The sequence below is a fragment of the Triturus cristatus genome, chromosome 2_2 (assembly GCF_964204655.1).
Source record: "Triturus cristatus chromosome 2_2, aTriCri1.1, whole genome shotgun sequence".
In the NCBI taxonomy this organism is placed as follows: domain Eukaryota; kingdom Metazoa; phylum Chordata; class Amphibia; order Caudata; family Salamandridae; genus Triturus; species Triturus cristatus.
The window spans coordinates 221,020,985-221,045,976 of record NC_140582.1 but is presented as its reverse complement, the minus strand read 5'-3'; positions in this window follow the sequence as shown (position 1 = coordinate 221,045,976).

Here is a 24,992-nt window from a genome sequence, read left to right as displayed (position 1 = left end):
ATAGATGGTACCAAGCAGTAGTTTGTATGCCTTTAATACTTGCGACTATGTTTGAGTACATGTATCTTCATGCAGATGAGTGCCCAAGGTCAAAATGCATTATATGTGTAATATGTGATAATAATATGCTTGGAAACCTTGTGCAAGGTGCGTAGGCACATTATTTGCGCTTGGTCTCATCTAGCGCTGGGATGTGAAGCAAAACTTTGCGTGACTTTAGTAGATATGAATTTCCATTCATTCTTACAGGTGTTTTCGCTGTTCCCCCCAAAATGCTCACTTTTCTTGGATTATTGGGTGTTTTGCGTTATGTAACACCAGTCCATTTGGCACTGCGCTCTGGTAAACTTCTGGAACAAAAATCCTTTTGGGGTCTGGGAATGCACAAAACAAGCTAATAACTACGCCAGAAGATTCAACAATACACCAAAGAGAGGCCCCCAAATAAAAACTCCATTGAGGAGCTTACATAATCAGTTGAAAAAATATGGGAGATGTTATATACACATAAGAAGGAAAAGAGAATGAGTATGTAAAGCCAAGTGATGTTTCTGGATTTACAGACGCTTAGGTTGCATCTGAGTCTAACATGATGTATGATAATATTTATTATGCTTGTAATAAAGGTGAGGTAGGTGCATCAACTAACAAGCTCCTTGCTTGCCACTGGCCATTAAGGTAAAGGAGCTGCACATTGGGCTCTTCTAACTTGCACAATTTCTATAAACCAAATGTACTGAATACTGGTCGCAAAAAATAAAAAAAGGTCTCAATTTGCGACCAGTATGTTTGCGAACAGTGTTGAATTTTATGACTTGACCTATGTACTCATAGGTTAGTTTGTAAAATTTTGGTTCCCAGTGGCTTGTAATCCAATGTATTTTATGAATATTAATGATTTTACAACTCACTCCTATTGGTGGCTATCACAGAGATGATGTCCTGATAGGGTCAGCAGACCACCATGTCTGTAATTGCTTTTAAATAAAGTAATTTTTTTTTTAAAGGAAACTGGCCTGCATTTATAAGTTCAGAAGCCTTACTTTTTTTTTAAGTTGTCCCATTTTGTGAATGGCTTACCACCCCAAACCAGAATTTGGTAATTTTTCAATGTTTTGGGGCCACATTTCAGCCACAAAAAATTGATAGATCATACTGTTATTTGGAAGGGACACCCATAACACACCACTTGCAAATAGCAAATCAGGATCCCTTCACAATCCCATCTTAAGAGTGAGCAAAACTTTACTGATTCCAAAAATAGGATTTCAAAAGTGGAAAATCCATTTTTGCAGTCAATTCAATTCAATCTTACTTTATTTCGATTTATGTTATAAATCATAAAAAGCATACAATAAAAAGAATAATTATTAATAAAAACAGAAACATTCGATAAAATTACAAATCTTGAAAAGAACATGACTATTTACAAATTAAGAAGAAAATCTCTGTCTTAGGGAAATTTTCTATAAACACAGCCAAAAACATTAGAGTTATCACAATAGTAACATTAAGTGGACTCAGTAGCTCTTTGTTCTTAGGTCTTACGATGACGAACAATAGATTTCAGAAAGCTAGCTACTGTAAATACCAACAGGTCTCCCTCCAACATCTGTAGAAAGAGTAAAGCTGGGCGACATTGTCTGTGGCCAGTGCGCCTCAAAAACGGAATAAGCAGTTTTTTCCTAGTTTCCGTGAAAAATTTACAAAAGAGGACGGTATGGAGAGTAGATTGTGGGGAAATAAGATCACAAGGACAAACAGAAAGAGTTTTGGCCCAATTATTTTGGACTGGAAATGCGACTATTCGATGGAAAAAATTAATCCTGAGTCTTACCAAAAGATAGCGCTCATAGCTTGTGATATTAAAAGTAAGATAGGGCTGTATTGTGGGTACCGATTGAATCATTAGACTTTGAGTGACAGACGGTTTGCTAACTTCACTCAATAGTCTCATCTCCTCCATATGGGCAAGTGCTTTAGTTTTTAGGATTGATGTAGGATTATGAAGGTATTTATCCCAGCCCAAATCATGAAGAAAAGTTGCAATGTACCGCAGCCACTTAGACCTATGAACGCTATCCATGGTTAAGCAGTCAGACAGGAGCGACTAGGAGAGGGTAGCTTTGTCTGATGTCCATATTTTACGCCACAACAGAAGTTGCTCCACTTTTGCTAGGTCCGCCACATGTGCGAGACCCAGCTCTAGGTGACATGCAAAAGTTCCCGTACTCCCCGGAACTGAAAGGAGAAACCTCAAAAATGAATTTTCAACTTTCTGGGTGGTATCCGTGTTCACAAATCCCCATATAAAGCCACAGATAAGCATTTAGCTTTATAAATCTGGATGATTTCAGTTGGAGCTCTGTTTCCCAATTTCCTAGTGAAGTTGAGAAGGGCTGTTACTGTTCTCAGGAAGAGAAGTCTTCGAGTTTCTACTGCCGATTTCCAGGATAATTTGTGATCCATTGTTATGCCTAAATAAGAGTATGTTTGAGTGGTAGTTATTTTTTGTTGATTCAGATAGATGCCCCTCATTTTAGTTATGTTTTTGTGGCAAGAACTTGCCCTCATGACAAAAGTTTTACTTATATTTATCTTCAGGTCAAGACTTGCCATAAATGTGGAGTATCTATTCAAATTTTTTGGGAGTTCACGGGGGGTACGGGCCAATATGACCGAGTCGTCTGCATAAAGTAATGCAGGTATTGGGCGCTTATTTATCATCGGGAGATCCTGGGATCCCTTCAGCATCTCTTTTTCCAGGCCATTTGTATACAATGTAAAAAGAAAAGGGGCTAGGACACATCCTAGCGTCCGTCAACTCCCCCCCACCCCATAGCGGACTCTTGCGGTGGCATTAGCGTAAAGTTCCCTAACAAACATAAGCAAGTTCGAGGGGGCCCCCATGTCAGCCAGTATAGCCCAAAGTTTAGAGTGGGAGACACAATCGAACGCGGCTGACAAATCCACGTAAACCATATACAGATCTCCTTTTTTGACGTGCACATACTTATCAATCAAAAGCGAAAGGTTTAGGGCCTGCTTGATGGTCCCCAGGCCCTGGCGAAACCCGTACTGTAGATCTGAAATAGTCCTACCATCGTCCGCCCAATCTTGTAATTGCTCTAAAATGACTCTACCTGCCATCTTGCCCAGGGAGTCTAAAAGAGAGATTGGGCGATAGCAGGATACTGAGTCCCGATCACCTTTCTTAAAGATGGGGACTAGTACGGATTTTGACCATGATGGTAATAGACCTATTTTGCAAGATGCATTCAGGACTCTGGTTAAAATAGGGATCCAGAGGTCCACTTGATTTTTTAATAAATCGATGGGAACACCGTCTGGGCCCGGTGCCTTCCCGTTCTTGCTTGCATTCAGGGCCCAGGCGGTTTGTTCCAGAGAAAACTGTAGGTCAATAGGGTAGATGGTGGCTGCTTCATTCGAGGGGTTAAGATTCAAATGGTCTAAATCCTGCAATTCGGATGACTCCCTATCAGCTGAGAACATTTTGGAGAAGTAAAGAACCCATTCCTTTTCCTCAATTGCTAGGTCTAACTTAGCATGATGTGTATTATCGGTTAGCAAAGGAGACTTTACCACTTGCCAGAAAAGTGCCATGTTTTTTTGGGAGCAAGTTTCATGCAATTGCTCCCAGAGCTGGGTTTTTAATTCTTTTTTCCTAGTTCTTAATGCAAGATTGTAGACTTTCCTAAGTGTTGATATCTCATGTGGGACCCTAGTCGTTTTTCTCAACGCCGTTTTTAAATTAGAATATGAAACCGTGCAATCATGGTTGAACCAACCTTTCTGCCTTTTTGAAGTATGATTTATTTCCACCCACAATACTTTGTTGATTGCCCTAACAATCAATTCAAAGCTTGCAATGACCTCTGAGTGAGTGGTATAAGGGTTGAGACATTTCATGATGGATGAATTAGCCCTCGTAATCACTTGCTTAGTTGTCTCCATAGGGTCTACTTTCCACCATTTAAGTGCGTAGCCATTCAATCTGCTAAGCACTAGGTTATTTTGTGATAAAATGGTTCCCAGGCCTCTCTTCGGTTTATAGGTCAGAGAGAGAGAAATACTAAGGGGATAATGATCACTAAGCGGGATTAAATGTCTGGTGAAACCAGCGTCTTTGGTCCTCTCAACATTTGAAACCAAAATGTAATCTATAGTTGTCGAACATCCTCTCCCATGAAAAGTGGGAGCCGGAATTTGTTTCTTATCGTTCCTGGTGTTTGCCTGAACCAGGTCTAGATCAAATAAGGTTTCATTTAGGTAATTACCTAGGGTTGAGTGTCTAAAATGTGGAATTGGATTGTCAAGTTCGTCCAAAATGCCACATGTGTTCTTATTATCAGTAAAGTGACATGGACCCAGGTTGAAATCCCCCCCCCCCCCCCCAGATAATCACCTCTTCGCTTATTGTCTTCATAATTCTGTTTTTTAATATAAACCGCATCTGAGATACCACAGTGATCGCTTCAGCCTCAGGGAGGTTATTGTAAAAATTCACTATGAAGAAGCTGTCCCCATTACGTAAGGTCAGCCTGAGGATCTGGATGTTTGGGTCCAGGCTCATAGGGACTACTTTCTTTACGTTAAGGAGGTTTGAAATATAAATTGTTAAACCTCCTTTCGCTCTACCTGAGATGGAAGGTTGGGCAGGAGAAAAGTAAGTTTTGAAGCCTTCCATATGAATCGCTTCAATGGCCCAGGTCTCTTGAAGTGCTAAGACATCAAATTTAGGACTAAAATCCCTCCATATATCATTAGTAACCTTTGAGCGTTGGCCTGCTATATTCCAAAATAATACTGCAATTTGAGGTTTTATCCCCTCTCCTAAACATGTCTGGGAATTAAGTATGGGAATAAAATTTGGGTTCTGTTCTATATGCAAGATGTGTTCAGATTGATTTAAGCTTATGGGCTTAGATGGTAAATCAGTAGATGTAAAGGATTCTGAGTACACTTTGAGTTAGAGACCTGAGAAGTATGCGTGACAAAGTTGAAATTAACTTCCATACTGGTGGGGGGCACCTTTTGAGATCTATCAGTATCATTTTTTTTTTACTCCGTGTGAATTCAGTCAATCCACTCCTTCTAAGTCTGTTAGTTCTGCATAACGATTATAAAGAGGTAAGAAGTAATCATCCTGATAACAAAGTGAAGGACGAGGACGATGCTCCTGTTGTTGAAATGAAAACCTTGAATGACCAGACTGGTAGTGAATTGGAGTAATGGAACAATCGGGCTGAGGGTAAAGTGGTGCAGAGCGATGTTTATGATTTTGAATAAAAGGCCTTGCAGCGTTGTTCCTACGTTGATAAAAAGAATTATAATATTCTCTCTGGCCTAAGAAGGGGGGCCTTAAACAGTCCTCCGGATGTTGTGATATATGAGTAGCACGGTCAGTTTGACAGTTGTAGGAGAACCTAGGGTAAACGTCCTGACATTGAGGTAAAAGTCTATTGCGATCATCCTGGTTTTGAATTAATAAATTCGGATTGTTTTTAACAGAGAAATGTACTCTGGGATAAAAATAGGTCAGGTCACGTACCTTAATTGAATTGGAAGAATTGAAAGGATTGAGAGAAGACCAATTTAGGATATGTCTTACTGCTCTTTTATCTCTAAAATTGATTATTATGATATCACCCGTGATATCTTTTGTCCTACTTCCTAACCAGGAAAGACGCCTAACAGAAAGGATTTCTCCATTAATCTCTGGGGGAAGAGGACGTTTCTGCCTGCAGTGAGGACCACCACAAGAGGGACTGCTTCCGGAGGAAGATCTACATTAGGAATTTTTGGAACAAGTGTCCTTACAGGATCTTCACACTCAGTTCGTGTTATAGTGATTTGTTGACAGTTTGATTGAGTATTTAATTTCCTAGCCGCCTCTGCCTCGTTATCTTTAAGTTGAACATTTGTACAAGTTTTTTGAGGAGAAGTCACGTACAGAGTTTTTGGTTTTTCCTGGCTGCTGGCTCTAACAGTCAATCCCTCTTGATTATTAGTGCTTAAAGTCGATACAATGGGCGGAGGGACTGGCAAAGACTTTGCTGACTCCTTAGTTCCCTCCTTAATCTCCCCAATTGCCTGTTCTAGGCTGCCCAATTGTCGGGCTATTGTTTTTAATTTTTCTGTTAATGGCAACGTAAAAGATCTAATCAATTTCTCAATGTTCTCCAATAAAATGGTGTCTAGTGTTTCAGTTGAAACACGGTGTAAAGGAGTAACCAATGTATCTGATGTGGGCATTTTTGTTATAAGGTTCTTTGGATTAACAGTTTTGGTGTTATTTTTGGGCTTATCTTTTTTTACTAAGGTCCCCCTCTTCCTCCTTTTTTTTAATGGGGAACCTTGTAATCGAGAGCTTTTCGGAGTGTTAGTAGTATTTTGGACAATCTGCACTGAAGATGGTAATCGGGAGCATCGAGCGGACGCCTAGGACACAGGAACATTCTGCTTCGTGTTACAAAGTGACATAACGGTGGATTACCCCCGTCCCTCCTTCCCCCTTGGGACAAGTTGTCCAACCAATTAGGGCTTCACCTTTGGAAGCACCATAGGAAGTGAAGTGTGGCCTATGCTACACTCACACAGTGGTAGCGTCTTACCAACACCTGGTAAGAACGGAGCCTCACTCATAATTTGGTCCTGATGAATGCCACGGACCCAACAGGGCCATTTCGGCAGAAACATGTTGACCACACATAAGACGGTTAGGGGACACTAACTACCCCACGCACCGTCACACATAGTTTTTAATATCATATAGTTGTCAATCACATTAAAAATCACTTTTTGACCACTATAATGATTTTTAACCCCACTCACATTTTCACGGGCCCCCACTCAGCCATTTAGAAAGTGCATCCTTGTCGTCAATTGTATGCCCGCCCTCTATCAAACGAAGGTTTTAGAGGGCGAGGACTGGTCAATGATGAAGCATGACACCAGGTGGTGTGTGAGACCAGTCCGCAACTTTTTGTGAGATGCCCACACCTACGACGTTCCTGTAACTCGTTTGGGTTATCACACTAGGAGCGGCTTCTTGTGGTAAACAAATCATCCGACAAAACATCCATTTCAGATATAGTATTATTCAAAAAAGGAGATAAAGTAACAATTTGCTCGTTATCTAGATCAGGTGGAGGGGTAATGTCTCGGAGGAGTAAGGGCATGCCGTCACCAAAGGAAGCGTCATAACCGCCGCTTCCATGAGACATACTAAGTTGTGATGACATCACTACCTGCGACGGGGGCAGGAATAAACGGCTATTTTTTACATACTCCACAGAGCGTCGTCTCTCAGCCCGTAACTCATCAAGAACTATGTCCTTATCTATTTCTGTGGTAGGTCTAATAACAAAATTGTCCAATGTCCCTCGGTTAGCGTATCCTCTCCCCAATGGTTTTTCTATAGAAACAGTCAAACTCATGATAGACGTTACAATTAATGCGTTACCCAAGGCAAAAATGCGTGTAGAGTAGGTGGTAAACAACAACTACCACATATAAATTAACAGTTGAAAATATTCGTGACAGCCTTACGGGGACATGTGATCAAGTCAGCTTACTGTTAATGTTAGCGAACCAGGGGCGGTTGGCATCAAGGTGCAGCCGCATAGGGAATGGCCCAGTCCAGTCTCCTCAGGCCTCTGAGGGCCACAGAGGGCCTGCCCTTTGCCCAGGCTTAGCCCGGCGCCGCCCGCGCGCGTCCCGCGACGCTGAGGGAACCTCTGTGTTTTCTGCGCCTCCGGGCGCGATGATGGTCCTCAGCTGTGGCACAAGTCGCAGGGCAACCTGGGAGCTGTAGTCACCCCCTGCGCTAGTCGCGCGATGGAAAGTAGCGGCAGCTAGGGGAGACACACAGCGTGCGAGAACCAGCGAGGTCGGAGATACAGGTAAGGCTAACAAGCCCCAGCACAAGTGAAGACAACTGGAAATGTGAGACCCGCTCCACCGAGGGAGCCTCTGTGTTTTCTGCGCCTCCGGGCGCGATGATGGTCCTCAGCTGTGGCACAAGTCGCAGGGCAACCTGGGAGCTGTAGACTCCCCCTGCGCTGGCCGCGCGATGGAAAGTAGCGGCAGCTAGGGGAGACACACAGCGTGCGAGAACCAGCGAGGTCGGAGATACAGGTAAGGCTAACAAGCCCCAGCACAAGTGCAGACAACTGGAAATGTGAGACCCTTTTTGCAGTCACAAACTCCAAGTGCCATGAGTTTGGCGAAGCTGGCAAGAGGCGCAATGGACCTGATTCACAAAGATAAACTTAGACCAAAATTTGAAGTTTAGACCTGAAGTCTAAGTTTAGACCTAAAGTCTAACTTTACTACTACTACTAAAGTTAGACATTTGGTCTAAGTTTAGACCAAAAGTCTATCTTAGACCTAAAGTCTAACTTTACTACTACGAAAGTTCGACTTTTGGTCTAAGTTTAGACCAAAAGTCTACTTTAGGCCTAAAGTCTAACTTTACTGCTACTAACTTAGACCTAAAGTCTAACATTACTACAATTAAAGTTTTTTGGTCTAAGTTTAGACCAAAAGTCTAACTTAGACCTAAAGTCTAACTTTAGTAGTAGTAAAGTTAGACTTTTGGTCCAAGTTTAGACCAAAAGTCTACCTTAGACCAAAAGTCTAACTTTAGTAGTAGTAAAATTAGGTTTTGGTCTAAGTTAGTCTTTTGGTCTAAACTTAGACCGAAAGTCTAACTTTAGCAGTAGTAACGTTAGACTTTAGGTCTAAGTTAGACTTGTGGTCCAAACTTAGACCAAATGTCTAACTTTAGTAGTAGTAAAGTTAGATTTTAGGTCTAAACTTAGACTTCAGGTCTAAATTAGACTTTTGGTCTAAGTTTACCTTTGTGAATCAGGCCCAATGTCTTTAGCCAGTCCATGTTTTTATAGAGCACAGCACATTTCATCCTGGGTATTAAAGTTGTGTTTTTAGATTATAATTTTGTGTTAAAATATTCTACCATGCAACTCGATGTTGGCTAAAAAGCTAAGAGTGGCTGAGAGTATCACATAGGACATGGGATATCTTGGCAACTATGATTTTGTTTTTAGAAATTTTGGGGCATATATTCAAGGGGATATCGCCACCAGAACATCACTTTTAGTGACATTCTGTCGGCAATATCCCCTTCTCCTTATTTACAAAGTGTCGTTAAGCCACTTAATTTGGCTTAACCCTGCCTTGTAAATAAGGCCCTTTTTCATGCTTAAATTAGCTTGAAAGGGGAGTGCAATGGGTGTTGCAGTGGACCTTCCGCCGCAACACCCATTGCTTTTTGACGCTGCCCTATATTTACAAGGCTGGGGCACCGCCAAAAACTAAAACCAGGGAATACATGGTCTTAGACTGGCTACACAATGAGAAATTATTAATTTCTCCTCGTATTTTGCTCTTGCAATGACAGCAAATCGCCTTTCAAGATTGTTTCTGTGCAGTAAAGTGTCCCTTCCTGTACATAAACCATCGCCCCTGCAGCACAGGCCCCCTTGCAACATGGCGCAAGAATGCCTGCGCTGGCGCTAGGCAACGTTATTAGCTCCAGTGCTAAGGGAAACACAGGGGTGCGCCATAGTTTTGTAAATACGCCTCATCGCTGAGTTTTAAAAATGTCGGAGGACGGCGTAACCAATTGGGAAGTAACACCTCGCTCCGACATTCTGTTGTAAATATCCCCCTTTGTTTTTTACAAGTTACCGAATTTTTAACATTTAAATTAACGACCTAAAAAGACAGAAAGTTGTTTCCACCTCAAATATAACAATATGAGCTTCAAACCTTCATAGATTTTGAAGCAGCTATTGAGTATTCAATTAAATAAACTGTGAAAGCTATCAGAAATGTGAAATGTTATATTTTAATGTACTGGATTATCTGTAAATATTACGTTATTTATAGTTATAAGTGCTATATTTCATTTAAAAATTGTTCACACTGTGTCATGACGCTGATATACAAATGTATAGATGTCGATGAGCGATGATTTTATTAAAACGAAAACAGTAATGAATGCAATATTTGGGATAAGATATGTGCAATACGCATGTGACTAAGGCGAAGATGTAAAAAGATACAGGTTTAGAATGTAAAAAAAACTCTGACATACATTTTATTCTTCAGTGAACCAGAAACACAGATGCAAAAAGACAGGAAAGATGGTTGGCAGCGAATAGTGGAATTATCAGATTTGGAACTTGATCTGAGGTTAGACATTTCAATTAAAGTTAGTAATGTAATAGTGTCCAACGGCAGTTGGTCTTTTATCTACAACCAACTCCCAAGTCCCAGCTCCCACATTCAGGCCTTTTTCGAATAACTGAGTCAATCCAAATGATTTTAAGCTCTCGCCTCAGGTGAACTCTCTTCATTTTAGCATGGAAAAAATTTGAAGAACTACAGCTGTTGTTTCAATCTGCGCCTACCTCACGCTACCTTCGTGTATTTGTTCTTTTCTTTTCATGGTTTAAGTTACTGTGCAATGGTGACGCAGCCTTGGACCGACTCTGCCTTTTCACTCTTCGCCTTGGTCAGGCAAGCTGAGACACAGAGGTGTGAGGTAGGTGCTTTGTATGCATTCAGACAGGTACAATAAGCCTATATTTAGTTCAGACAAAAGAGGTCGTCTTGTTGGAACCTGCAAAAAATTCTCCGTGACGCAGGCTTCTGAAAGGCATGTTTGGTAACCACAGGAGAAATGTTCTGAGCGTGGCTGCGTTCTCAGAAGCCTTCACCGCGGTAAGAGGAAAAAAGAAGTTGTGCACTTAATAACACAACATGATTGTAAAGAAACTTTTATTCCATGTGCTTGTCAGTGCTTCTCGGCGTGGTAATTAGCTTTAGGGAACGCAGAAATCCACCAAACATTGAAGGATGTCCCGCATCCGACAAATTCTAAATAACCTCCCTAGTAGGGTGGGCGTTGATTAGCCACCACCTAAATATGACGTCATTCATGTGGTTGTTTCAGTAACAGTTCTACAAGTCACGTTTTGTCTGTAGTTTGCTGACAAAATTAGAAAATCATCATGCTGTCCAATTAAAAGACAATATATGTTGACAATCAAATTTTCATCATGCTGTCCTATCAAAAGATAGCATTGTATGTTGATAAACTAACTTTCCCTAATTGGCACTGAAAAAATGGAGGAAATCAGGACCCCCCCCCACACACACAACGGCATTAGGAAAGCTATCCAGAAATTCCTGCATGGTGATAGAGTAGATAAACAGAAGATGGCACGCGTCTATTCAGTCACCTCCTGCAGACCTCAACGGTAGGATACCTTAACCTTAAATTTTAGGGTAACACAGAACCTACTGAAGTATTGATGCCACACCTGGTACCATAGCCTGCACCCCAAACTAGCCCCAGGCACTTTGCCAGAAATTAACTGCTCCAAAAAAGACACACTTATAAAATGTCTTCTAGTACTAAAGTATATTGGGCCTGGAAGGGCCTAGTAGGGCCATGGACAACGACTCAGACACCCACTTGTACCAACAAAAGCCCCACTTGCACGTTCTACACACTTGACAAACCTCAACATTCTTATTCACAGTCCGATCACCGCCAGACAGACATATTAAAGTCACAGACTCATCCTGCATCTCACACTCATCAATTCACAGTCACAGCACATACACATGTCACAGAGATCATCTTCCTCAGCTAACTCAATCTTCCAGGCATCACAGTCACCAAGGGCCATATTTGCTATTCTATCACGCTGTGTGATAGGGGAAGGTCAGGAATGTGCTGTACTTAATATTGTACAGCGCATTCCTACCTTTTTCCAGAGCTGGCGCACAATTGGTGAAATAGGTGAAAGGATGCATGCATTGGACACAGGATTCTTTTTGTGCAGGAAGGGGCAGCTTTTCCACAAAATCAATCCCTTGTGGAATCTTCCCCTTTCTATGTGTGCTGCAGAATACAGCACCCATAGAAAGAGAAAAAATTGAGGAGAAATAAACATATTTCTCCTTGTTAGGCCTCACCTGGAGAGGCGTAGTAGTTTTGGTGCATTTCCAGGTCTATGGTAAATCTGGGAATGAGTCAAATTCATGGGTTGTGGATGGGAATACCCACACACCAGCCATTAAACACCTCCCTGGGACAGAGTCATGCAATGCAGCGATTTGCACTGTGTTGCGTTACTCTGCATTTATCAAGCCATTCAGGGCCATGCAAGGGGGCCTTGTGTGGCTTCACAAATTGCATCTTAAGGGTTGCATAGCTTTTTCATCCCATTGTGTGGTGCAAAAGCTATGCAACCCCTTGATATCTTGATAAGTATGGCCCCAAGTTTGTGAAATAATTATGCCTCAGTCTTTGGAACAGATAATACATCTACTGTCTAACTTCACTTTGAGTAAGGGCATACCCACACACAAAATAGTTTCCTTCAGTGTAAGGGACAACCATGGCAATGTGTGTGCTTTGACACCAAGAATATTTTTGCTTTGAGACAATGTTTTTTCAGGTTGATGAGAGGCTGATAGCTTCTCCAACAATAATGTTTTGCAAACCCCATGACACAACAAAACAAGCAGCCTTGCTTGTTTTCAGGAGCGGCCTGTGCAGGTAAGAGCGGTTGGACCGAAGAGGGGTGTGGGGGGGAGGATTTGACAGACAGGAACAATTTATTATTTATTTAATTTTCTTCCTGGTCGTCTGTTGAATCCCTCCCAACCCAGCCTCACCGCTCTTACCTGCACAGGCCGCTCCTGAAAACAAGCATCGACAAAACCAAAAGGCTGGCTACCTAACCCAGACCTATTGACTTTTCCATTGCTTTTTGTACCTGTGTATCGTCATCCCTCTTTTGTACCGTGCTCTGTTACTTTACAGGTAGGCTCACACTTGAAACACAGGTCTGGTGTAGGCACTGAGCTCATTCTCTATGTTAAACATAGGATGCCTATGCACACGTTAACATGTCATGCTTTGTAAGTACAAACCACTAGCCCGTTATGACTAGAACTTGACTTATTTGTTGATTCATATCATTTAACAATTTGTACTCTACACCCGTAACTAGGATCAGAATTGTATTACATTTTGAGATATTATATTGCCCTATCAAGATCTGCACCGTGTTTGTGGTGTCACAACGTAGGTTCGACTGTATTACCTACCATCTCTTTCTTATCATGGAATCCAATTTTGTCACATGGGTTTTATTTTTATTTTGTTTGTTCACAGGCACAGTGTCGGGTTCTTTCACGTTGTGAAATACTAGTTTATGACTCTACTGTAGTGTCTCTACATTGTACCCTTATATGTTTTTATAGCCCTGAAGAAGTCGTGGGTTCACACCCGGATGAAACACGTGTTGGCTGGGCAACGGATTCATATTAAAATCAAGAAAGATACACTTTATTGGACTCATTAAGTGTTTTTTGAACTCTTGTTCTCTCCACTACTGTTTGTACTTACAAAGCATGACATGTTAACGTGTGCATAGGCATCCTATGTTTAACTGTTTTAGACTTTGGTCTACTTAAGGGGTTTAGGGTTTGTTTTCCCCTCGTCCTATTTGCACCGTTGGATAATTTACTTTTGGACTTCTACGTACACACTGATGGGCGCCATCGCATACCGCAAGTCTTAAAACCCTCCTCAAGTATTTATTCTCATTCTCTATGTATTTGCTGAGAAACATCTGCAAAAGCCATGTGAAGACTTCTGTGGAGATATCTGTGAGTTGTATGTACGTCGTGCTTCCTGTTATGAGTTGAAGACGAAATATGAAGTAATAATGGCAGATTTGAAAGTCTCTTTAAAACTATTTGCTAATGGGCTCTCTAATGATATAAGAAATATCATTCAATAGCATAATGTGATCAAAATACAACACCACAGGACCGAAGATGGTCCCCAAGAATAAGTCTAATGACAAAATCATCTCACAGAACATTGGATAAAGAAATATAGCGATGAGATATGTTAGTCAAACAATCTTTATTAGGTTTAAAAACCATAACGAATACACAGATATACATAAATTACTTATAACGTTTAAAACTAAAAGTTAATACATAAAAAGGAAATGATATATAATGTGTAGGACAAAAGTCACTGCTGTAGAATAAGGTGCAAAAGTGCAAAGAAGAATAGGGATGACAATTTTTCCAATTATCATCAAGTCATAAAGCACTTTGTATTTGTCAAAGGAAATTAATTATATTGGCAGCTAATAATAAACAAGGGATGGACAGTAAAATCAAAAATATGGCTAAAATACATAAGTAGAAAGGAATATTTGCAAACTTCCGCAGTTAACAGTTGGTCATTATTAATTGCTATTAAAATTAATCAAAATCGTCCTCCACAAAAAGATCTTTGTTCATCAAAACAACATGCAAGAAAACACAATGCAGAACTTATGGAACAATTCATATTTCAAGGTGTCACAACATTGTGTCTTTGCCCACCATGTTTCTCAATCCTACTGCAGCCGAAATACATTTGTAAATCATTATACATATAAATTCAGACTAGAGTAATTGTAAGTGTAATAGGGCAGGTTTACATTCTCTCATGTTAAGAGACATTAATAGAGGAACCAAGGACTGTGTAAAGCTTGCAAAACAGAAATAAAATGGAACATTGACTGAGTTGATTCTGAATCACAAGGACACAGGGCAAGATCTGATTTTCTATACAATTCTCTTGGATAAGAGACTAAAAGATGTGCTGTATTGAAATGAAACACAATCAATTAAAAGCTGTGATGGGAATTAGGTGTGAAATATAAACAAGGTACCGTAAAACTTGTAGTCAATAAAAGTTTAAATCTAGCTACACTCTTCTTACTGCATTCTAAATGTTCTCTTTTCCTCATTAAAATGGCTAAATATTCTGATTGAATGACTGATTTCACAGAGGAATTTATAATTTCTGGATTGTCAAAAAGTTCAGACCACCCCAATAAATTAAGTTGCTTCTTAATATAAGACATCTAAGGAATATTAGGTACGGGTTCATGCTACAAGCAACCTGAGATCACAAGTCGATTGAGACCAATTTCCCTCTGACCACACAGACAGCGAAAAGCATTAGAGGAGAACTTCACATAGTCCTCAAGATACGGGACATCCAATTTAGAATTACATTCATATGTTGATGTACAAGTTGGAACAGACAATACATTTTTCAGGAAGTAATTCTCGCTAACCTGAATAGAAGTTACATCACATGTTCCCCATATGCCTGCACCATAGGTGGACATAGAAATACACTTGTCTTTATAGTTGCTAAAAATTGGTGCAATATACTATTCAAACTGAGACTTCCTTACTTTCACGAAATGTACATTTATTATCAAGTGATACCCCCAAATACGTAAAGGTCGGGACACATGAAAGTCTGATTTCTTTGACAAAATGGGATTTCAGCTTATTCTTCAAAAGACCACAGATCATGGTAAATTATTTTAAGACATTGTTGGATAGGTCGAGTTGGTTCATAACAAATTGAAATTATCTAATAACTTCTGTAAAACTACCTCATTCCTTGCCATTAGAACACAATTGGGAGTTGTCTGGTCCCCACCTTCAGAGTGTCAGCCCCTACTCCTATTAAAGATTATTCAAGCTCATTAATATATAAGCTAAAGAAGGGGACAATGCACACCCTTGCCTAAACTCCTCCTGATCTTAATTGGAGAAGTGCACTCACCACTGGGTCCATATCTGACACATGCTGTCACACCACAATGAAGTTGACTTAGAAGGTGCACTATGGGGGAGCTCAACTCCCATTGCTAACATCCTACCCTATAACTTTGCTTGATTCACACAATCGAAGGCTGAGATGAGGTCCATGAAGGCTTAATGGGATACAGCCCTTCTTCATATTGGTGTATTTATTAACTATAAGTTAAAGGTTAAGGCAGGTTGAATGTACCCAGCCTCTCCTTCAACCCATACAGAACATCAAACAAGATGGATTTGTCTGTGGTCCATGCCTCCAGGGAACCTAACAGGGCTCTGCCCAACATCTTCTTTGGAAAGTCAATCAGGGATATTGGCTAATAACATCTGGAATCCGACCTGTCCCCCTTTTAATGATAAGACCAATATTCAAATTTGACCAGAATTTCAAGGGTCCTGCATGAATGACACTCTTCAAAACATTAACTAGTAGAGGTGTCCACAACCTTTAAAAACAAATGAGGAACCCATCCGGTCCACGGGCCTTATTAATTGGACTACGTTCAATGGCACTAATTACCTCCTCCAGGGTAAATGCTAATATATCTGTATTACTCAATTCGGTGTCAGAAGGGGATGCGCCTTTCAGTATCTATTGCACAGGATTCATGCATCTTAGTAAAATGATCTTCCCACAAATAAGACCGTATGATAGTATCCATATTAGCATTGTGATTATCACTAAAGAATGGTATGTTTACAGTTTTCCAGAAAAGCCACACATCATTCCAACTGAAAGCCTCAATTAGCTTTGCCCAGGCTCCCTGCCTAAAAGCGTTCTTCATTGCCTTGATTGCCTGCTTGTATCTGGCTCTGTAAAGCTTAACTTCCTCCACCAACCGTGGGTATTTTGAGCACCCCCATTAGCTTCCAGTCGGCAAAAGAACAAGCCTCATCAAAATATTTAATAATGATTGGCTCCCTTGATGATACTGGAACAATCATCACCTCAGTCACTGCTCTACAAATTGGGTTATAAGACCTAAGTACTTGGTTCGGATCACCTCTTTCCCCCAAACAAACTATAAGATCAGCCCTATTCTTAACCACTAGCTCGGATAATAAATAATCTGAGTCAATGTTGGCCTTTTTCTGCAGAATACCCTTATTTCTGTGAACCTCTCTTAGTGAGATAGAGCATTAACTTTGAAGTTGTGTATGACCTAGAGACAGTGCAAGAGCCAAGGGATTGTGATCATTTATACAGTTCTGTATGATGGTAAACTTAGATACATTGGGCCACAGATTTTGAAATGATATATAAATAATCAATCATAATTCCACTGCCCTTCCCTGTAAAAGTAACACATTTACCACCTATTGTAGGGGCAAAATCCAACAAGAGAGCCAAATCATATCCATTAATGATTTTGTTAAAAACTTCCACACAGGGTTTGTGTTCAAAGTGAAAACAGTCCACTTCATCATATCCTAAATTACCACAAACTGCATTCTGCAAAAAAGTAAAAAGTCTGCAGTTAAAATAAGCCAGCTAAAGTATTTTTTTAAAAAAATCTTCATTTGCCTCAGATATTAAATTGTTTAAAGCCAGCTCAAGTGAACTGGCAATCTCTGAGTTATAATTATTAACATTATTATTATCAAAATTAATTAAGAATATTTTCTGCATTGTGGGAAAAGTGACACATATAACCTAAAAATACAGGGGATTGCTATACAACTTAGATAACCTACCCGCTAAAGAAACAGAGATCAGGGCTAATTAACCTCCTATGGGACACACTCTGTTTGAGGAAACAGCCCGGGTAGCATAAGAAGTGAACCCATTATGCGTACAGTATCGCAGACCCAAGTGTCCTGCAAACACACAGTCTGAAACTCACCTACCAGGCATACCCATGTAGGATTATCTAATTTACTAGCGAGCCCCACCACATTCCATGACATCAGATTGAAACTCTGGCCAATTACTGTGATCAAATCTGAAGTACAAGGCTCAATAAAGTCTTACGTCGGAGGATTAGCTGTAAGACTATGGTCTGAGGTAGCATGTTTTGGGGGCATTGAGTTACCTTCCTCCGTGATAAAACTGAAATTAGAACACTACTTAGATGTATGATGTTCCACTTGCACGCTACCCTGAGGATCTGTATTGGTCATGAGTGTCCTCTATGTTCCACATCCACTCTTGACGCATTACATTTGCAAGTCTATCAACCTGCTCTAAAGTTTCAAGGTTTGATATATTTTGTAGGTTTGTTGAAATAGACTCGGGGGTCAGATTTCTATCACCATATGACACATCAAAACGTACCAGCTGAGGAGCTCTAAAATTATAAACAACACAGGGGCATATCATCCAGGCGCTGCGATAAAATTATCGCCGCTTTAGCGTCCGTTTTCAGGCGATAAGCGGCGATAATTTTATTGCAATATCAGCAAGGTCACGCTATCGCGTAAATCCATGCCTCTAATGAGATCCAAAGTGGGTGTTCCTCCCCAAAATAACCTGAGAAATGTCGCTAACCGACATTTCTCCAATTATCTAGCTTCACGCTAACCTGCAGAGCGATAAGAAAAGTAGCGCTAACCGCGCTTATCGCTACTTTTCTTACGCCTGCTTTTAATCTGACTTAGCCATTATATCCAATGGTAGGTGGATATTATGGCTAAGTCTGTCCTGCCCTATCACCAAGCTATCGCCAATGGCTGTGCGAATATCGCTCGATTTCCAGCGATAATCGCACATCCATCAGCTATCGCTTGGATTTTTATCGCTCTGGAGATAAGCGTCACTGATAGCGCGCTCTCTCAGCGATGAAATCCAGCGATAGCCGGCGATAGTTATCCTAGCGCTAAGGACCCTTAGCGATAATTATCGCCGGTTGTTGCTGATATGCCCCAAATCTCCTGTTTCCCTTTTGGGACTGTTCTCCACCCACTAAATCCTCCAGACAGCAATTATGTTTGGAAAGAAATTTCCACTTTTACTGAGTGCCTTACCCATCCAATGCTTCACATTATTTCTATATTTTTATTTGTGAACCATCCTCTACTTAAGGCATAACATAGAATTTTTTTTTTGCACAATCACCAAGGGGGTCGGACCGGGAGGACCGGGAGCAGCCACCTAGGACGCATGAGGAAAACTTTCCTGAGACAAGCGGACAACAGGAGTTTTCCCTCCCCCTCCCCCCATGGGACAAGTAGTTTTTGCAATTAGGGCTTGACATTTGGAAGCCGTTTAGGAAGTGGAGAGTGGCCTTTGCAACACTCGCACAGTGGTATCTTCTTGCCACCAGCTGGTAAGAACGGAGTCCCCTCCCCCTCTTTACACTTAGGTCCTGATGAATGCCTTGGACTCACCTGGGCCGACACGGCAGAAACATGTTGACCACTCACAAGACGGCTAGGGGACAATAAACACCCCACTCACAGTCCATTGTTTTTAGTATCATATAGTTATTAGCCACATTAAAATAGATTCTTTGATAACTAAAATGATTTTTAACCTCACTCACATTTTCACGGGCCCCCACTTAGTAGTTTAGAAGTGCATCCCTGTCGTCAGGTGTATGCCCGCACTCTATCAAACAAAGGTTTTAGAGGGCGAGGACTGGCCGATGATGAAGCATGACACCAGGTGGTGTGTGAGATCGGCCCGTCACTTTTTGTGAGATGCCTTCACTCACAATGTTTTTGTAAATGTATTAGGGTCATCACACTAGGAGCAGCTCTTTTTGTGGTAAACATTTAGTAGTGGAGGCTGCTAGCTCCTAGAACCCCACGCCTCTTGTTCCCTTCTCCACGCACTGTGGAGTTTCCTTGTGATCATATTCTTTCACTCCTTCACCAGCCATGTTCCTCAGATACTTTATAATCTTTTTATAATCTTTTTCATCTCTAAAATCATCAAACGTCTCTATCCATGCAATCTATCTATTGCCAATATTGTATTTTTTGGCAGTATCAAATGCAGTTGGCGGTTTTAAGAATGCAGCAGCCATTTATACATTGGTGGACAGTAGTGGTCTCTCAAGCGTTTCTTGTTGGAACTCGAACAGGCAGAGCTTCTCTAGTGCCTTGTGACGTGCTGGCTCTGGGGTCAGCCTTAACAACTTTTGGAGCTTGTATCATGACCTGGCTTTCCATCAGAGTTCTTTATTTGATGACTGTCTAGGGTGTTGTTCTGGACACCTATGCGGCAACTTTTGTGGTGGGCAATGCAGCTGTCACACACAACCCCTTTGACCCTCCTTCTGGGGTCGCTCAGCAGCACGTTGTGTATGATTCGTTAATAGTTTTGGTACGTAAATAAATCTTTGTACACTACATGTCCGTGAAAGCAGATTACATTGGTCGGCTTTGTACTTAAATGTTTCTTCACAAACACCTGATTAATCTCTGCTTCACAGCACATGAATTTCAGTTTAATTTGCACTGTACTGTTGCCTTTAGCGTTCTTTCTCCGTATAGCGCATGGCATTAATTTGCATAATGGCGCTTCACCTTTTTTTAAGCAGCCATTTCATTTAGTTACTGGCCGCCGACATGTAGATTTTCAATGTTGCTTTCTTATCTTCAAGCGTTTTACACAGGCTGGCATTGCGCTGAGACTCCACCGGTGCCAGCATCGATTCTGCACTTCAACTACAGCAAACGTGGCACGCACAAGCAATTTGCTCGACCATGGCAAACTGTCTGGAAGAGCTTTTTCAGTGTACGGGCTTTATATCCCCTATCACGCTGCCAATTGTAGCGTCCTGTCCACCCAGGTACTCGCCAATAAACACGCCACACACGAAGATTAGTTTTATATGTCGTTATTCCACTGCATGTTCGTCAGAACTCAACATTCTAAACCTGCCTTCAACTCATCTCTCCAACGCTTACGTTAAAGGCCTATGGTGTACAGTGTGAACCAACAGAGTTCCAGTGTTCTTCTGTTTACAACACACTACAACTTGATCACAGAATTAATCAAACCCATCACATTAGTTAGAACGCTGATTGTAGAGTTTTTTAGGGTATCAGTTCTTGCCAGGCCTGTTTAACGCTGTGGCTTTTCTCTTTCACATGGATTTGGCTTGCAAATAGACCTGTGCGATGAAAAATAGGAGCCAAGGGAGTTAGCCCAGCCCAGTCTCTGATGGGCACAGATGGGTCCGTGCTTGGCTTGGTTTTCACCTGTGCACATAAAATAGAGTTCTTTTAAAGTGCTCAGCCCCTCCTTCAGCAAAGTTCCCCTGTCCACTGTGGGCATCATAGTCCAGGAATTTAGTGTCCTAAAATGTCCAGCACAGCGCGTGAATTAGCACCCTTATAAAGTGCTGTGCGCCAGGCCCCATCTCTAGCAAAGTGCCCCTGTGCACAGTGGGCAATGTAATCCAGGAATTAGCAAAGTCCTTGGATGGTCTTTTTCAAAATTACTGATTCACCCCATATTTCTCTTCACAGGTGTGGAGTTTCTGTGGACTGTAGATCTTTGAGAAAAAGGAGATGTGAACAGATAAGTATTGGGTTCTTCTTTTAAAACTTTTCCCTTTTATCCATCCTTCACTATCTTCTCCTTCCTCAAGGTATTTCTCTCTCTTTCTACTTTTCTCAATCAATCAATCAATCAATCAATCACTGCATTTGTAAAGCGCGCTACATACCCGAGAGGGTCTCAAGGCGCTGCGGGGGGGGGGGGGCTACTGGTCGAAGAGCCAGGTTTTGAGGAGTCTTCTGAAGGCCAGCAGGTCCTGGGTCTGTCGTAGGATGAGGGGGAGAGTGTTCCAGGTCTTGGCGGCGAGGTAGGAGAAGGATCTGCCTGCGGCGGTGGTTTTTCAGATGCGGGGGACTATGGCGAGGGCGAGGTTGGCTGAGCGGAGGCTTCGGGTGGGGGTGTGGAAGCTGAGTCGGTTGTTGAGGTAGGTGGGTCCGGTGTTGTGCAGTGCTTTGTGTGCGTGGATGAGGAGTTTGAAGGTGATCCTTTTGTTGACGGGGAGCCAGTGAAGGCCTCTCAGGTGGGGTGTGATGTGGCTGCGGCGGGGGACGTCGAGGATGAGTCGGGCCGAGGCGTTCTGGATGCGTTGGAGTCGTCTCAGCGTTGACTTGCCTGGTCATGGAGAGAGTGGAGTCGAGGATGACCCCCAGGTTGCGTGCGTGGTCCGTGGGTTCCAGTGCTGTGCCTAGTGACGTGGGCCACCAAGAGTCGTCCCAGGCTGATGGGGTGGGTCCGAGAATGAGGACCTCCGTCTTGTCTGAGTTCAGCTTCAGTCTGCTGTCCTTCATCCAGTCGGCTACGGCCTTCATTCCTCTGTGGAGATTAGCTTTGGCGGTGTGGGGATCTTCGGTGAGAGATATGATCAGCTGGGTGTCGTTGGCGTAGGAGATGATGTAAATATTGAACAGCGTCGGGCTGAGGCAGGATCCCTGTGGGACGCCGCAGATGATCTCGGTGGTTTTGGAGCGGAAGGGGGGGGAGGCAGACGCTCTGGGTTCTGCCGGAGAGGAAGGATGTGGTCCAGGCCAGGGCCTTCTCTTGGATGCCGGCGTCATGGAGGCGTGCTGATAGGGTGCGGTGGCAGACCGCGTCAAAGGCTGCTGATAGGTCCAGGAGGATGAGGGCGGCTGTTGCTCCTTTGTCTATCAGGGTCTGGATGTCGTCAGTGGCGGCGATGAGGGCGGTTTCGGTGCTGTGGTTGCTGCGGAAACCGGATTGGGAAGGGTCCAGGATGTTGTTAAATTCGAGGTAGCGGGTCAGCTGTTTGTTGACAATCTTCTTGGTCACTTTTGCCGGGAAAGGGAGCAGGGAGATGGGCCGGAAGTTCTTGAGGTCCTTGGGGTCCGCCTTGGGCTTCTTTAGAAGGGCGTTGATCTCGGCGTGCTTCCAGCTTTCTGGGAAGGTTGCTGTCTCGAAGGAACAGTTGAATGTTTTCCGGAGGTGAGGCGCGATGGTTGTGCTGGCTTTGTTGAAGACGTGGTGAGGGCAGGGGTCCGACGGGGATGCGGAGTGGATGGAGTTCATGGTTTTGATGGTGTCTTCGTCGCTGACGCTGGACCAGACGGTCAGGCGACTGGTGCGAGTGGTGGTCGCAGGGGTGGTGGACTCGGTGGTGGGTGCGGGGGGGTCGGAGTTGAAGCTGTCGTGGATGTCGGTGATCTTGCGGTGGAAGAAGGTGGCCAGGGAGTCGCATAGGTCTTGAGATGGCGGGATGTCTTTGGTGTTGGAGATGGGGTTAGAGAGCTCTTTCACAATGCTGAATAGCTCTTTGGTGTTGTGTGTGTTGTTGTCTAGGCGGTCCTTGAAGGTGGTCTTCTTGGCGGTCCTGATGAGTTGGTGGTGTCTGCGGGTGGCACTCTTGAGGGCTGTGTGGTTGTCTGGTGTTCGGTCGTGGAGCCATTTCTTCTCCAGCTTCCGACAGGTGTGCTTGGAGATCCGGAGGTCCTCGGTGAACCAGGCGGCTTTCTTGTTGGTGTGGTTGGTTGTAGAGGTCTTGAGAGGGGCGAGGGTGTTGGCGCAGTCGTTGATCCACTGTGTGAGGTTGGTCGCGGCGGTGTCTGGGTCGGTGGGGTCGGTGGGTGGTCTCAGGGCGAGGGCGGTAGTCAGTTGGTCTTCGGTGACCTTACCCCAGCAGAGGCGCGGTAGCTGTTGGGTGCGGTGGTGTGTGGTGGGTTTTCTGAAGGTGAAATGGACGCATCTGTGGTTGGTCCAGTGTGGTTCGGTGGTGTGGTTGAAGGAGACGTGGGAGCTTGTGGAGAAGATGGGGTCGAGCGTGTGTCCAGCGGCGTGAGTAGGTGTCGTTACGAGCTGTTTGAGTCCGAGGTTGGCGAGGTTGTCGATCAGTTTGGTGGAGTTGGCGTCGTTGTTGTTCTCGAGGTGGAAGTTCAGGTCCCCGAGGAGGATGTAGTCTGTGGAAGCGAGGGCGGGGGTGCTGATGAGGTCGGCGATGGTGTCACTGAACTGTGGGCGGGGTCCAGGAGGTCTGTAGATGAGAGTTCCTCTGAGGGTGGTGTTGTGGTCGGTGTGGATCTGGAAGTGCATGTGCTCGGCGGTGGTGAGGGTGTCGTCGGTATTGGTTGAGATTTTGATGGAGTCTTTGTGGATGATGGCGATTCCTCCTCACACTCCGTTGGTGCGGTCTCTGCGGGAGATCTTGTAGCCCTGTGGGATGTCTATGGCGATGTCTGGTGCTGAGGTGGCGTTCAGCCAGGTCTCCGTCAGGAAGGCGACGTCGGGGGCGGTGGAGTCTAGGAGGTCCCAGAGTTTGATGGCGTGCTTGCGAGCGGAGCGGGTGTTGAGGAGGATGCAGCGGAGGTGGTTGGGTTCTCTGGCTGGTGGTGTGGAGGGTTGGATGTTGGTGAATCTGCAGTTCCGGCAGGTGAAAGGCCCCTGGGTGCGTTTTGGGGTAGCCCGGTAGCAGGGGTGGTCTCGTCTGGTGTTGAGTGCGTGGAGGGTGCTTGCGTCGTAGTGCATTCTGGCGTTGCGGGGGGTGCGGGGTCCAGTGGTTCTGGCACTGGGTGCGGTCCAGGCGCGGACGGGCGCAGATGGGCTTCATATGAGGGCAGAGGGAGGGAGGCGCAGCTGGGAGGTGGGAGCGGGGCAGCCAATGGGGGTGAAGGGGGCGGGGCCGCAGGGGCTCAGCGGCGGGGGAAAAACAGCGGGAAAAGGATGGCGGGAGGGGGATAACTGGGCACAGGGGTACAGAAAACAAAAAACACTGGGGCACAGAATGAAACAACAAAGTGCCACAGAGTGCCAAGCGCAGGGATACAGAAGTGAAAAAAGGGAGCGAACAGTCAGGTGGCAAAAGCGGCAATGGAGGATCAACCCACAGGGGGCTGCATGGTGGATGGGGGGAGCGACCTGACTCCGTCCCTTACTTTTCAGGTCTTTTAGGGTCCTTATAATAGCAAACCCAAAGTACAAGGAAAAATAAGAAAAATTATCTCCTGAGATGCTGCCCACAACAACTGAATGAAAGTGTCCTTGTTTTTCCTTGTTTCTAGTGGCTGGTGTTCCAAAGTTATAAGTGGGTTATTGCCTTTAACCTTCTATTAAGGAAAATAGGAGAAAAAAACAAAACGTATAATGCTCATTGGCAGTACTGCCTGGTTGTGTTATCCCTATTTTCAACCATGCCTCGGAGCCTGCCTTGCTGAACACTGTGACACGCTAGCTGCGGATCCGCAGATCCACCTGAGCAGGCCACGCACTTCTGGGAGCATGGCTGGAGCTGGGCGTCCCTCTGGTCCTCACTGTAGATGGGAAGTGATGCAGCCACAGCTGC